The 16,006-nt window shown below is 36.0% G+C and overlaps 1 protein-coding gene and 1 non-coding gene across 2 annotated transcripts in view; both read left to right on the plus strand.

Moving 5' to 3' along the window:
- Positions 1-16,006, plus strand: part of ELAVL2 (ELAV like RNA binding protein 2) — a 557,044-nt gene that overhangs the window by 459,929 nt on the left and 81,109 nt on the right. The gene's annotated exons all lie outside the window — the stretch shown is intronic.
- On the plus strand, positions 4,111-4,217 carry LOC143675308 (U6 spliceosomal RNA). Its single transcript, XR_013171541.1, has one exon. It is a non-coding gene; the product is annotated as a U6 spliceosomal RNA (small nuclear RNA).

The raw sequence follows: 16,006 nt of genomic DNA on the forward strand, positions 1-16,006 counted from the left end.
TTATTGATTTTCTCATAGAACCAACTTCTGGTTTTGTGATTCTCTTGATTATTTCATGTTCTCAATTTCATTTATTTCTGCTCTAATCTTCATTATTTCTTTCCTTTTGCTTGCTTTGGGGTTAGTTTGCTGTTCTTTCTCTAGTTCTTCCAAGTGGACAGTTAATTCCTTGACTTTCGCTCTTTCTTCTTTTTTGATATAGGCATTTAGGGCAATAAATTTCCTTCATAGCACTGTCTTTGCTGCATCCCATAAATTTTGAATGTTGTGTTTTCATTTTCATTTGCCTTGAGATATTTACTGAGTTCTCTTGCAACTTCTTCCTTGACCCACTGGTTGTTTAAGTGTTGTTGTGCCTCCATGTATTTGTGAATTTTCTGGCCCTCTGCCTATTGTTAATTTCCAACTTCATTCCTTTATTATCCAAGAAAGTGTTTTGTATGAGTTCAATCTTTTTAAATTTATTGAGGCTTGCTTTGTGACCCAGCATATGCTCTATACTTGAGAATGATCCATGAGCACTTGAGAAAAAGGTGTATCCTGCTGTTGTGGGGTGTATTTGTAAATGTCTGTTAAGTCTAGCTCATTTATTGTATTATTCAAATTCTCTGTTTCTTTACTGATCCTCTGTTTAGAGTGTCTGTCCATTGATGGGAGTGGGGAATTGAAGTCTCCAACTACTATGGTAGATGTGTCTGTTTCTCTTTTCAGTGTTTGCCCCATGTATTTTGAAGCACTCTGGCTTGGTGCATAAATATTTATGATTGTTATGTCTTCTTGTTGAATTGTTTCTTTTATTAATACATAGTGTCCTTCTTTGTCTCTTTTAATTGGTTTACATTTGAAGTCTAACTTTTTGGATATTACTATAGCTACTTCTGCTCATTTCTGATTGTTGTTTACATGAAATATCTTTTCCCAACCTTTCACTTTCAACTTATGTTTATCCTTGGGTCTAAGATGCATCTCCTGTAGACAGCATATAGATGGGTCCTGTTTTTTATTAAAATCCATTCTGCCAGTTTATGTCTTTTGATTGGGGTATTTAGTGTTATTTAGTGTTTTTAGTGGTATTACTGTAAGGGCAGTACTTTCTTCTACCATTTTGTCTTTTGGATTTTGTATATCGTATCTAATTTTCTTCTTTTGATCTTTACTGATAGTCTTCATTTCTACACTCTTCTTCACACCTCTCTCTCCTGTCTTTACCTATCTGTCTCTAATGCTCCCTTTAGTATTTCTTGCAGAGCCAGTTTCTTGGTCACAAATTCTGTCAGTGATTTTTTTGCCTGAAAATGTTTTAATTTCCCCCTAATTATTGAAGGACAATTTGCTGGATATAGATTTCTTTGTTAGAAGTTTTTCTCTTAAGTATAGTATCTTAAGTATATAATACCACTGTCTTCTCACCTCCTTGGTTTCTGCTGAAAAATCTATGCATAGTCTTATTGGGCTTCCATTGTATGTGATGGATTTCTTTTCTCTTGCTGCTTTCAAAATTCTCTTTCTCTTTGACATCTGACATTGTGATTAGTAAGTGTCTTGGAGTACATCTATTTGGATCTATTCTGTTTAGGGTATGCTGCATTTCTTGGATCTATAATTTTAAGTCTTTCATAAGAGTTGGGAAATTTTCAGTGATAATTTCCTCCATTAGTTTTTCTCCTCCTTTTTCCTTCTATGCTCCTTCTGGGATACCCACAACTGTATATTTGTGTGCTTCATGTTGTCATTCAATTCCCTGAGTCCCTGCTCTATTTTTCTATTCTTTTTCCTATATTTTCTTTTGCTTGTTGGATTTCAGATGTCCCATCCTCCAGTTCACTAATCCTATCTTCTACCTGTTTTTTTTCCCTTAGAAAATCCCCAGTCAGATATTCCTAGACCAAACTGGCCTCCTCTCAGGAGGAAAGTGTCACCTGCATCAGTTATCTCTGAGGGTGAGACCCAGTGGGTTGGCAGACTATCCTATGAAGCCTCTAAACTCTGTGCTTTTCCTATCCTACACAGTGTGTGGTGCTTGTCTGCCTGCAGGTCTCACCAGCATAAGGTGATGTGGTACCTTTAACTTCAGCAGACTTTTGGGGGCATGATTGATATGGAGGAGAGGGTGTAGGCTGGCTTTAATTGCTTCAGTTTTCCAGACTCTGGGGTCTGAATTCCTTGAGGGATGAATTCCATCTGAGCTGGGCCCCACCACTCTCCTGGGGAAGGCTGAGCCTCCAGACAAACTCTCAAACAAGTTTAATTCTGTCCATGGCTGGGGCAGTTGGAGCCTGAGAAGCCCTGCAGCTGTATCCAAAGAGCAGTCAAGCCATAGAAACACAGCTACAAAAAAGAAAAGAAAAAAAAATCATTTTCATAGCAGGACCCCCATCCCTTAGATTTGCCAATTGTGGTAGTTAGATTCAGTTGTCAACTTGGCCAGTTGAGGGCACCTAGTTTTGTTGCTGTGGATGTGAGCCGATAGTACGTGAACCTCATCTGTGCTGATTATATCTGCAGTCAGCTAGGAGGCGTGCCTGCTGCAATGAATGATGTTTGACTTAATTGGCTGGTACATAAATGAGAGAGGTCAACGTAGCACAGCCCAAGCAGCTCAGCATACCTTATTTCAGCACTCGCAGCTCAGCCCAGGCCTTTGGAGGTGCAGAAAGAAATCACCCCGGGGAAAGTTGTTGGAACTTCCCCTGGAGAGAAGGCCAGGGGAAGTTCCCCTGGAGAGAAGGCCAGCAGAGACCATTCTGTGCCTTCCCACATAAGAAAGAACTTCAATGGAAAGTTAGCTGCCTTTCCTCTGAAGAACTAACAAAATAAATCCCCTTTTATTAAGAGACACCACTGTCTCTGGTGTGTTGCATTCTGGCAGCTAACAAACTAGAACACCAATCAAAAGCTTAAGCTGGTACTTTGGTCTGTTTATCTCCAGGTCCTGTGTGCCCCTCCTTTCCTTGAGAGCCCAGACCCTTTCAAATATTTTGTGCTGTCCAATAAAAAACCTCTTTTTTTTTTTTTTTCCATCAGCCCTGTCCCCTCTGTACTGGGGCAAAACCCAGCAATCTCAGCTTTCACTCAAGGTTCAGTTGAGCCCTATTTTTAGTAGTCAGAATTTGTTAATTAATTCCGCAATTGGAGCTTGGTTGTGCTCAGCCCCTGATGTTAGTAAAGTCTCTTTCCTTTCCCCTCTGGGAAGTAGCCTATGAGGGAGGCTGCATTGACCACTGTGGCTTGGGGAACTTAGGGTTCTGGGTGGGCTTGTGACTGGTCCATCTTGTCCAGACTAGGGTACGCTGTGTGTCCGGTTACTGACATGGTGCAGCAGTTGTTCTGTACTGTTACTGGCTATTTACTAGCTGCTCTGGAGGGTGAACTAAATCCCACACCTCGCTAAGCCACTGTCTTGGCTCCAACTCCAGGATTTTTTATATCGAGGATCATGGTATCTGCAAATAGGGAGAGTTCTTCCTTTCTGAACTGACAAACTTCTATTTCTTTTTCTTGCTAAAATTGCTCTGGGTAGACCTTCCAGTACTATGTCAAATAACAGTGGTGGCTGTGGGTATCCTTGTTTTGTTCCTGATATTAGAGGGATAGTTTCAGTTTTTCACTGTTAAGTATAATGTTAGCTATGGGTTTTTCCTATATGTTCCTTATCATGTTGAGAAAGTTTCTTTCTATTCCCGGTTTTCTAAATGTTTTTGCGAAAATATAGGGATGGATTGTGTCAAGCGCCTTTTTCTGCATCAATTGAGATGATCACTTCATTTTCTTCCCTTTGTACTGTTAATGTGGTTTATTACATTAATTGATTTTCTTATATTGAACCATCCTTGCATATATGGGATAAATCCCCCTCAATCATGGTATATAATTCTTTTAATGTGCTATTGGATTCAGTTTACTAGTATTTTTTGAAGGAATTTTGTATCTATATTCATAAGAGATAATGGTCCGTAGTATTTTTTACTTGTTATGTCTTTGTCTTTGATATTATGATAATGGCCTCATAGAATAACTTAGGGAGTATTCCCTCCCCTTCAGTTTTTGGAAGAACATTACCAGGATTTGTGTTATCTGCTCTTGGAATGATTTTTAAAATTCGCTCATGGAGTGCTTGCTTTGGCAGCACTTATACTGAAATTGGAATGGTGCAGAGAATATTAGCATGGCCTTTGTGTAAAGATGGCACCCAAATTCATGAAAGATTCTGTTCTAGTTTACTAGCTGCCAGAATGCAATGCACCAGAAATGGAATGGCTTTTAAAAGGGATAATTTAATGAGTTGCTAGTTTATAGTTCTAAGGCTGAGGAGATATCCCAATTCGACAATTTAAGGCATCCGGGGAAAGATACCTTGGTTCAAGAAGGCCAGTGATGTTCAACGTTTCTCTCTCAGCTGGAAGGGCACATGGTGAACAGGCTCAGGGTTCCTCTCTCATCTGGAAGGGCATATGGCAACCATGGCTTCATCTGCTAGCTTTCTCTCCTGGCTTCCTGTTTCATGACGTTCCCTGGGAGGCATTTCCCTTCTTCATCTCCAAAGGTCGCTGGATGGTGGACTCTCTGCTTCGTGGTGCCGCAGCATTCTCTGCTCTCTCCAAATCTCTCATTCTCCAAAATATTTCCTCTTTTATAGAACTCCAATAAACCAATCAAGACCCACCCAAATGGGTGGAGACATGTCGTCCCCTAATCCAGTTTAACAACCACTCCCAACAAAACCACATCATCCAGGGAGATGATCTAACCACAGATTCAAACATACAGTATTGAACAGAGATTACTCTACCTTTACAAAATGATATTTTGATTAAAACATGGCTTTTCTAGGGGGCATACTTCCTTTCAAACCAGCACACATTCCATATGTTTTTCCACACCAATACAGGGTATAAATAATCAGGTGGTGTCTGGGAATTCTGTATTTTATGCATAATTATTCTGTATACTTACAACTTCTCTAATAAAGAAAAAAACTCACCCATAAAGCCATGTGGTCCTGGGCTTTTCTTGGTTGGGAGGGTTTTAATTACTGATTCGATCTCTTCATTTTATTCATCAGCTGAAATCTTCTTTTAGTTTTTTTTTTTTTTTTTTTACTTTTCTTTGTATGCTGTATGGTGGGTGTCACATTTCATTTTTTTCCCATGAGACTATCCCGTTATTACAGCACCAGTTCTTGAATTTTTGTTGTTGTTTTTGTTGTTTTGTTGTTGTTGTTGTTTGGGGAAGTCTATGGACTGGGATTCGAACCCGGGTCTCCGGCATGGTAGGGGAGAATTCTACCACTGAACTTGCTCCCCCTTCTTTTAGTTTTTGAGTCAGTGTAGGCAGTGTGTGCGTGTCTGGGAATTTGTCCATTTCTTCTAGGTAATCGGTGATGTTGGTGTTCATAGTATCCCCTTATAATCCTTATTTCTATGGACGCGGCAGCAAATTTCTCCCCTTTCATTTCTGATTTTAGTTATTTGTGCTCTTCTTTTCTTTGTCAGTCTAGCTAAAAGTTGTTTTCATTATTGATTGTGTATCCCCTCTTCTTTTCTTTGTCAGTCTAGCTAAAAGTTGTTTTCATTATTGATTGTGTATCCCCTCTTCTTTTCTTTGTCAGTCTAGCTAAAAGTTGTTTTCATTATTGATTTTTTCAAGGAACCAACTTTTGGCTTCATTGATTCACACTATTGCTTTTAAATCTCTATTTACTTTTATCTCTGCTCTAATCTTTGCTATTTCCTTCCTTCTGTTCACTATGGGTTTAGTTTGCTCTTCTTTTTCCAGATTCTCCGGTTGTGTGACTGTGTCTCTGATTTGAAATCTTTCTTCTATTTTGATGTAAAACTTGTGAGGTATAAATTTCCCTCTCTGTTCTGCCTTTGGTTTTGTTATGGTATCCCATAAGTTATGGTATGCTGTGTTTTCATTTCCATTCCCCTCCAGATATTTCCTAATTTCCTTTGTGATTTCTGTTTTAACCCATTGCTTACTTAAGTGTGTTCTTTAATTTACATATAGTTGTGAATTTCCAGTTCTGCCTCTGTTTTTGATTTCTAGCTGCATTCCATTGTGGTTAGAGATGATACTTTATATAATTTCAATATTTCTAACCACAAAGTTAATTGAGACTTTTTTCATGACCTAACATATGGCCTGTCCTTGAGGATAGATATTCTGTTGTGTTTGGTGAAGTAGCCTATATATGTCTTTAGGTTTAGGTGGTTTAGACTATCGTTCAGTTTTCTATTTCCTTATTGACCTTCTGTCTGATGTTCCATCCATTATTGAAAGTGGTATATTGAAATCTCCTTCTATTTATGTAGAACTGTCTATTTCTCCCTTCAAATGATTGTTTGCTTCATTTATTCTACCACTATATATCTATGATTATTTTTTCTTCTTGTCGAACTGACCCCTTTATCAGTATATAGTGTCATTTTTTTGTCCTTCATTACAGTTTTTACCCTAAAGTCTATTTTATATGATGTTAGTATAGCTACTCCATCTCGCCTTTGTTTATTATTTACATGGTATATTTCTTTACAATCTTTCACTTTCAACCTACTTGTTTCTTTGAATTTTAGTCAAGTCTCTTATAAACAACATATAGTTGTCCCATGTGATCTTATCCATTCTGCCACTCTCTGCATTTTGACTGGAAACTTTAACCACCCTTACATTTAATCCATAAACTACAGATAGTGCAGGACTTTTTTCTGCCATTTTGCTTTTTAGTCTTTGTATGTCTGTCTTAAACATTTTCAGACCCTCAAAACTTCCATTAATGCCTATTTTCATATTTAGTCGATTCTTTTGCGGAGTATCATTTCGAATACCTTCTAACTTTCTTCTGATAATGTTCTTCAGATATTTTCTTTATGGTTACCATAAGCCTTAAATTTAACATCATAAATCTGTAAGATCATCTAATTTGATACACGCTTTTTGTTAAACTTGGGAAATTTTCTGCCATTATTTCTTAGAATATTCATTCTGCTCCTCTATCTTTCTTCTCTTTCTATGACTCCTATAGTGCAAATATTGGCATACTTGATGTTGTCCCACAGGTCTCCTAGGGTCTGTTCACCTTTTTCACCCTGTCCCCCCACTTCTCAGCCCACATAATTTCAATCGTCTTATCTTCAAAGTCACTGATTCTTCTGTCTACTCCCATCTACTGTTGAAATAATGTAGGAAAATTTTCATTTCAGTTATTGAGGCCTTCAAGTCCATTATTTCTGTTTGATTCTTTCTCATTTTTTCTACTTCCTTTGAGATTCTCCTACTATTAATTTATCATTTTCCTGAAATCCTTTCATTCTTTCTTAATGTTTTCTAACTTCTTGCACATACTGAGGATCATTTTTAAAAGTATTTTTCCAGTATGTTCACAGTCTTTTACTCTTCACTGATGATTTTTAGATTTGTTCCTTTGGATAGGTCATCATATCCTGTTTCTTTGTCTCATAATCATTTGTTGCATACTCTACATCTTAATAATAAGATGTGAACTCCTGGATTTAGACCCTGAGCTGTTCCTTAAATTTGCATCCAGCTGGAGATAGGACAGAGATTTCCCTATGTGCCAGAAGCTAACAAAAACAAACCAATGCAGGGCCTGCCCGTGTGAAAACAACAACAACAACAAAACAAACCAATGCATATAGCATCCTTCGCAAATCGGCCCTGAGTTAGCTAATGCTCTCCTTCAATGTTTAGCCCTACTGTGTGGAAGAGCATATTGAAATAATAGTGAAATGCTGGGTCTTTTCAATCTTCTTTGAGCCTGTGTCTTTTCCAGGTCTTATGCTTGCTCATGGCCTTAGGAATTCCCATGCTTACAGAAATTAGAATGCCCCCTGTGCTCCTTATAAATAAGGAACACCTTTGGGGTTGCTCTGTTTTATTTCTTGATGCAGATAATCCCAGGCTTCTTTGAGTTGATTATTCCTTATACTACTTCAGCAGTTTGCAATCTGCCTCTGCCTGCAGATGATGTTCTTGGAGGGTGAGCCAAATATGAGTTTCCTGGCTCAGTCTTTCAGAATGCCACCAGATTGATTGGCCCCAAAATATAGACATATAAACATTTCAGAATTTGCATAGGGCACTCTCTTCCCTCCAGAACAGGGCCAGGGACCTACAGTGGGAGCACAGACTGTCTCCACACTGTGCCTGAGAGGAGGTGGGTACCATGAGCTTCTCCTACTGTTTTTAAAGCTGCATATTCTTGATTCAGCAAATGCCCAGTTACTGTAATCCTGTAACTGCTTGACAGAGGTTTGAAGAAGATGGCTACACTAATTATTGCTAGTAGTTAAAAAATTCTATGAGGGAAAGACATCCTGGAGTATCTCATCCCGAGCCAACTCAGGAATGTAGATATGACTAACACTATTTTTCATATGAGAAAGCTTTTCATAGAGAAAAATCTTTCCTTGTCATAAAGACCACAATATGTCAAGTAAGACCTTTACCTTCTAATTATTCCAAACAATTTTTTCTCATGAGCGTAAATATCTGAAATATTTTATATGTATTTAGGTAGATAACAATAGTGTCCCTAGTTTACATATTAGGTTTGTTCATTCTCATAGTTAGTACCAGTGCTGCTTATGAACTTAGGCAGTCTAAATTCACAGTGTTCTATTCTGTCTTCTTCAAGATCCTCCTTTGCCTGTAGTTCTCATGGAATCAGTGAACCTGCAGGCCAATTTTTTTTTTTTTTGCAAAACGATATCATATGATGTGATTCTTTGCTTCTACTTTTGCTGCTTTTACAAAATATAATATTTATACATTGCCTAAACTAATAAAACTCCTAAATTACTAAATACAGAGTACATTTAGAGAGAGCCCCACTGTGATATAATGGAATGCTAGATATTCTCATATCTGCCACAGGAGGCAGAGCGTATATGACAGCAGCATTTTGACTTTTTAATGGCAAATATTGAGATTGTTACAGCCACCTAGAGGAATACAGGATTTAACAAAGCTGGGGGACTGTAAACTTGGATCTAGGGGCCCTATAGTCAATGTCTATTTGAGTCACCATGTCATTTTACTCACATTCTTACTTTATCTCCCTAGAAGTATATGTCAAAGATGAATTGTTTTTTCATTTTTTTGATGAGAAGGTCCAGGAGAAAAGGCAGCAATACCTTTGGACTTCCACTGCATTGCATTTGATTAATACCGTTCAGACTTGGTCCCCAAAGTTTCCCTCATACTATTCCAGTTTCTGAGACCAAATCAGTTTTCTACATCAGGGTGGTTGTTTTTCCTTCCTATCACGGACACTTTCTCAGAGGTAAATTAGCCTTTGTTTTCCAGTTGTAATACTTACAAAGACTTTGGAAAGTGATTAAGTTTTCTCATTTGGAAAAAGAAGATGATAATAGTATCTATTTCCTAAAAGAGCAAGTGGAAGGATATATGGAAATATATTTTGTAAAATGTGAAGGAGTCTATAGTTTTTTATTAGTATATTAATGTGTTAAATATAGGGACAATAATGACTACCTCTAAGGCTCATGGAAATTTGAGAAAATTAATGAGATTATATTTATAACACTCTCAGCCTTCTTCACAAATAATTGGTATAGAATGTCATGCATAATTAATGATAACTTATTTACTTTGCATTTGACTCAGTTCAGTTAGGCAGTATCGTTTACTGCTTGACTATAAGAATTAACAATAGAACTTGAGAAGGGATCAGAGAAAGAAATAATTATTAATTTGATAGATCACACCTCTAGACAGAACAATAAGAGAATTCCTAGGTTCTTCTATTATCTTTGAGATATTGGACCTTAAGAACACCTAGTTCTTGTCTAGCATTTCGTGGAGTTCTGTGGATTTAATGAAGGTAGCCTCAGCTGGCTCAGCTTGGTAGAATAGAATTTAAAGTAGATTATTAATCCTGTTTGACTCACCAAATTAAATTGCTGTTTTAAAAAAAGTAACATATTAACAGGAATAAAACTTAAAGATACTAGAACAACTGTGAATAATACTGGTCAACAGAGCTGTTAACGATAATGTTTGGCAAAGGAAGCTCTGAGAAACCTCTCCTTTAAAGATCTGCAGAGATAGAATACATTGACTTGAAAAATTTTTACATTAGATCTTCGGCAAGGTCCTTTGCAGTCTTTTGATTCTCTAATCATCACTATTTAATACCTACTCCATCCAATGTACTATTCAAGACTTTGTCTTCTCAAATTATCAAAGTATAAGATACTGTTTAGTTTATCTAAAGATCAGTTGAGTAGTCAGGACATATGTATATAATGACAGCTAAAAATGCATACTATGCAGTAAGTACCAAATGAATAATATGAGAAATAAGTACTCTATAAAAGTTTGATGAGGAAAAGATCCTTGAGAGCTTCAGTATTCAAACCTATAAAAGTTGGTAGAGCTTATTATGGTCTTTTTTGTGTGTATGTGGTATAATGTCCAAATCTTTTCCCTATCTTTCCATTGCAATGTTTCTATCTTGTTACTTAGTTGTAAGAGTTCTTTATGTATATTATTCTTAGATTTATATATATAGATCCAAGGCATCTTACAGATATAGTATTTGCAAGTATTTTCTCTCAGTCTGTGACTTGTTTCTTCATTTTTAATTTTTTTAAGCACGAAAGCTTTAGTTTTGATGAATTCAATTGTTCAGTTTTTTTCTTTTATATATCATGCTTTTTGTTTTGTATCCAAGAATACTCCATCTCAAAATTGTGAAGAATTTTAACGTGCCTATTCTACTAAACATTTTATAATTTCAACTTTTACATTTAGGTATATTATCCATTTTGAGTTAATTTTTGCATATGGTGTGAGTAAAGTCCTAAATGTATCTTTTTACATGTGGGCACCCATTGACCAGCACCATTTGTTGAAAAGAGTAATTTTCTCCCTTGAGTATGCTGGCATCTTTGTTGAAGATCAGTTGCCCATATATGTAAAAGTTTACTTCTGAACTTTAAGTTCCTCTGATCCATATATCTATCCTTATGCCAATACCATGTTATTTTGATTATTCTATATTTATAGTGAGTTTTGAAATTGAGGAGTGTAAGCCCTCCAACTTTGTTATTCTTTCTCAAAATGGTTTTGGCTATTTTGGGTTGTTTGCATTTCAATATAATTTTAGGAACAGATTGTTGGTTTCTGCAAAAAAATACTGCTGCTATTTAAATAGAGATTACTTTGAATCTGTAGATCAATTTGAGGAAAATTGCCATCTTAACAATAATGAACATGAACATGTAGTATTTCTCCATTTATGTAGATCTTTAATTTTGATTAGCAATATTTTGTACTTTTTAGTGTCCAAGAATTTGTACTTCTTTATTAAATTAAGTCATAGATAATTTTTCTTTTTCTTACTATTGTGAATGGAATTCTTTTCTTAATTTCATATGGTGCATTGCTGCTATATAGAAATTAAATGATTTTATATACTTATCATGTGTCTTGTGACCTTGCTGAACTAATTTATTAACTCTAGTGTTTATTATATGGATTCTTTAGTATTTTCTACACATAGGTCATGTTGTTTGCAAATAAAACAGTTTTAGTTCTCCCTTTCCAATCTGGATTCCTTCGATTTACTTATATTGCCTTCATGCATTGGTTAACATATCTCCCACTTCTGTTGTCGAACAGAAGTGATGACAGTGGGCATCCTTGTCTGTTCCCAAACTTAGGAGAAAGCGTTTAGTCTTTCACCACTAAATATAATATTAATTGTAGATTTTTCATAGATGCCTGCTGTTGATTTCCAGAGTACTGGAATTGTTTTTGAAAATTTCACCCAGTTTTATCATTGCTTGTTAGGGAGAAGATGTACTCTTCTGCCATGGTGAAATTCCCACCTACCATTTATCTTTTAAAGAAAGTAAAAGTTGAGAAGACATTGTCTATGGTTACCCATATATTTATCATTTTGTTGTCCTTCATTCTTTGTGTAGATCTGAGTTTATATAATACCATTTTCTTTCTACCTGAAAAATGTTAATATTTATATTTACAGGTTTATTTGACAATGAATTCCCCCTACTTTTGTATTTTTGAAAGTCTTTAGCTTGTGAAGAATATTTTTTCCTGGATAATGAATTCTAGATTGACAGTTTTTGGTTTTTTCTCTCACCAGATTAAAACTATTGATCCGTTGTCTTGTGGTTTGCCTTTTTTTTTTCATGGGCAGGCACCAGGAATCAAACCTGAGTCTCTGGCATGGCAAGCTAGTTTGAATGGAATGATCATATGTTAAGAATGTTTTTGTTTGTTGTTATATTTAAAAAATAATAATAAAAAAAGAGAAATATCTGTGGGAAAAAAAAAGAAATCAGAAACCTTCTTATCCATTTTTCCCTGTATGAAGTATTCCCTTTTTCCCTGGCTGATTTAATATTTTTAAGCATCACTGTTTCTCAGCAGTTTGATTATATTATGATGGGCCATTTTGGTTTTTTTTGTGTGTTTGATTATCCTACTTGGGGTTTGCTGATATTCTTGGAGCTATGGATTTACAATTTTCATTAAATTTGCCTAATTTTATTATAAATTCTTTAAATATTTTTCTCTGCATTCTATGATTTCTGTTCTTCTGAAAGTCCAATTACCTATCTGTTTGATTGCTTGATATTGTCATGCATATCACTGACTCATTTTCTTGTATCATTTTTTCTGTCTCTCTGTGACTATGTTTTGATAGTTCCTATTGCTAAATCTTCAAGTTTACTAATCCTTATTTCTGCTGTATTTAATTTGTTGTTAAGTACATCCAGGAAATATTTTATAGGCATTATATTTTTTCGGCTCTGAGAGTTCTATGTGGTTCTCTTTGTAAATCTTTAATTTCTTTCATTTTAAGGTTATAGTCTTGTGCATGTCAAGTATATTTGCAATTGTTGTTTTATAGACTCAGTCCGCTGGTTCCATCATCTCTGTCACTTCTGAATCTGTTTCTGTTGACTGCTTCTTCTCTTGAAAATGTCATGTTTTCCTGTTGCTTCACATATCTAATAATTTTTATTGGAGTTTTATATATAAACCTTATAACATTTGTATCATTGAATAGTATATTTTGTTGTACTCCTTTACGGCTTTGGTTGTTGTCTGTCCAGCAGTTAAACTACTTATATATTAGTTTGATTCTTTTGGGATTTGCTGTTAACTTTTTAGGGTAGATCTAGAGTAGAATTCATTCTAGTGTTAGTTTACTCTCACTAAGACTTCATTCCTCTGGAGATGTTACTGAAAGTCCCATGAACTGATTGGTATATTTCCATTCTTATTTTTTGCTTGTTACAACTCTGGTCCTGTGTGAGCTCTGGGAATTATTTAGCTTCTATTCCCTTAATTATTGGGGTTTTTTTCAGCAGTTGTTTGCTCTGCAAATAAAATATGGGTTAAGTTAGAATTTCAGATAAATGATGATTTTTTAGTATCAGTATGTCTCAAGTAGTGCATGGAACTTACTTATACTAAAACTGTTTATCTGGTATTCAAATTTAAGCCAGCATCCTGTATTTTATCTGGCAACCATAAATATATAAAAACAGCTGTTTTGTGTGCTTTTTACAGCAGTCTATTTGCTTGCTGTGATGAGACATTCCCATAACCCTTACTCTCTCTTGGGTGAAATTGAAAGTCTTGTGTCTCTGAGTGCTGTACGTTGCAAATCTCACATTGTTATTATTATTATTTTATTATTTTTATTATTAACTTTTTGTCTTTTTTCGGAGAGTGCTGAAGTTTGTTTTTTGGCAGTCAAGTAACTTATGGATCAGTTTGACCTTTTTGAATCTTGAATTTAAGCTTTCTTCAGATGTTTCCAGAGAAACTTGTATTCTAAGGCTAGTTTAGCTCACTATTAAGTTGTAGTCTTTCTGGAGTCTCTATTGAATGTCTTAGTTTTCTGCAAATTTTCTTCACTTTAGCTGGTCAAAGCACTACTATCTCCCAGCTCCGTGGGAGTTCTGGGACATGCTTAGCTTAAATTTCTATAGTGATTGTTCTTTTCCTACCTCATGGTGCTTTACCTTACACAAGCACAGCATAGTATTGCACCAAAAACTCAAGCAGAGCCTCATGAAGGTTTTTGGAGCTTTTTCCTCGTTTCCCATCATTCTGGTACTTACCCTACAAATTCTGTCCACCTCAACCTCTCCACACTCCAGTCTCTGTCTCTTTAACTTAGCAAGGCTCCACTGATCTGCTTTGGATCATCCTCTCTGCGCATTCCATTTGATCATAGGGCTCACTTTTTCTGTCCCTTCTCTCAGATGTCATAGTTCTGTACTGCCTGCTGTCCAAAGTCTAAAAGCAGTTGTTTCATATATTTCTTCCAGTTTCCGGGTTGTTTATTTTGGGAGAGCAAGTCCAGTACTACTTGATTCATCATGTCCAGAAGTGGAGTCTATCTTTTTTTTTTTAATCTGTGGTCTATGAGATTCTTAAGGTTTTTCTTCAGCCTCTGTAAACTCTGCATATGGGGGGCATCTATTTCGTATTTACTTTGGAAACCTCATTTCTGTTTTGTTTCTCAGTCAAGACTAAAGCTAGTTTGAGCATCATTATAATATATTGTTGTATATTGTACTCAGGGATCTGTGCTCTAGGCAGGTCAAAATTATTTCTTACTTACCAGGATCCAGCATTGTGACAAGAACAGAGTAGGTGTACAATAAATATTTAATTAATGTAATAATAAATTAATAAATGGAAGGCACAGGGATGGGAAGTGGCATTTGGTCCCTGACTTGCAGACCAAGCAGTTTGGATATTGCCTTGTGGGTCATGAAAACTAGTGTGAATGGGGGCGAGACGTGCTCACAGTGGTGTTCTTTAGAATTATGATATGGAAGAGCCTTTAGAGAGAGCCATAGTAGGATGATGTGTTCAACTTACATAAAACAGAAGGTAGGCAAATGAAAGAGGCCCCCAGTGAAAAATACCCAACAAATTACACATTTCAGATAAAAGTAGACTTAGGATGAGTCTGGATTCTGAAACCAGGTGAAGAGGATTGCATTCCTGCGTGGACTGCCACAGGATAATCAGTCAGCAAGTCGGCCTGGCCATTTGTTGGGTTTGCTATGGAAAGTGTTATAAGAGTCAGCAATAACTAGGACTGTATGGCCTCTAAGAATCCTTTCATTTCAAATACTCATTCTTTCATTCATTCATTCATCAAGTACTTGTGATTGAGCACATATTATGTTCCAGTGATGGATTTAGATATACAAAAAAGATTGAAATGCTCACTTTGTTTTAAAGGAAAACACATTTTTTTTTATGAGGAAAACAGACATGTAAATAACTAATTGCAAAATAGTGAGAGAACTCATGGCCAATGACTTCTATTTTTCTCTTGGAGGTCACTGCTGGGGAAGATAGGAGAGAGGGAATAGTTTAAGTAGGTAGTATGTGATTTTGAATTGAAACTGCAGTGTGGTAGGTGTATTAGACTTCAACTGATGAAGAAATAAGAGACACTTTGAGTGATTTTAAGAAATTAGTAGAAAAAGGTCCAAAATGAGCTGGAGGGTGGTAAATATATGTTGCTAACTATTGAGATTTGCACTGCACTTTTGCTAGAAACAAAAAAATGACATGTCTAAACCACATTAATTATCATGCTATTTAGCATTAATTTAGAAGGATAATTGGCTTACTTAAAAGCTGATTAGCTTAATGCTATTATGAGGATAATGGCTAGAGTCATTTGAAAAATACTTTATCTGTACATTAATAATGATTAAATATATATATATATTGAAAAGGGCTCAAAGTCACGGCTATAAGCAGAGTCTGAGAGCTATACTGTGTGCTGTGTGTACCAGTGGCATTTACTGCACTCATAATTGTAGGAGTCAGAGCCAGAGTCTAGAATACAGGTTGACAGGGGTCTGGGTGGGGAAATGGAATGGGGAGTTAGTGCTTAATTGGTACAGAATTTCTGTTTGTGATGATGGAAAAGTTTTTGTGGTGAATAGTC

This window comes from Tamandua tetradactyla, chromosome 2 (assembly GCF_023851605.1).
Source record: "Tamandua tetradactyla isolate mTamTet1 chromosome 2, mTamTet1.pri, whole genome shotgun sequence".
NCBI lineage: Eukaryota > Metazoa > Chordata > Mammalia > Pilosa > Myrmecophagidae > Tamandua > Tamandua tetradactyla.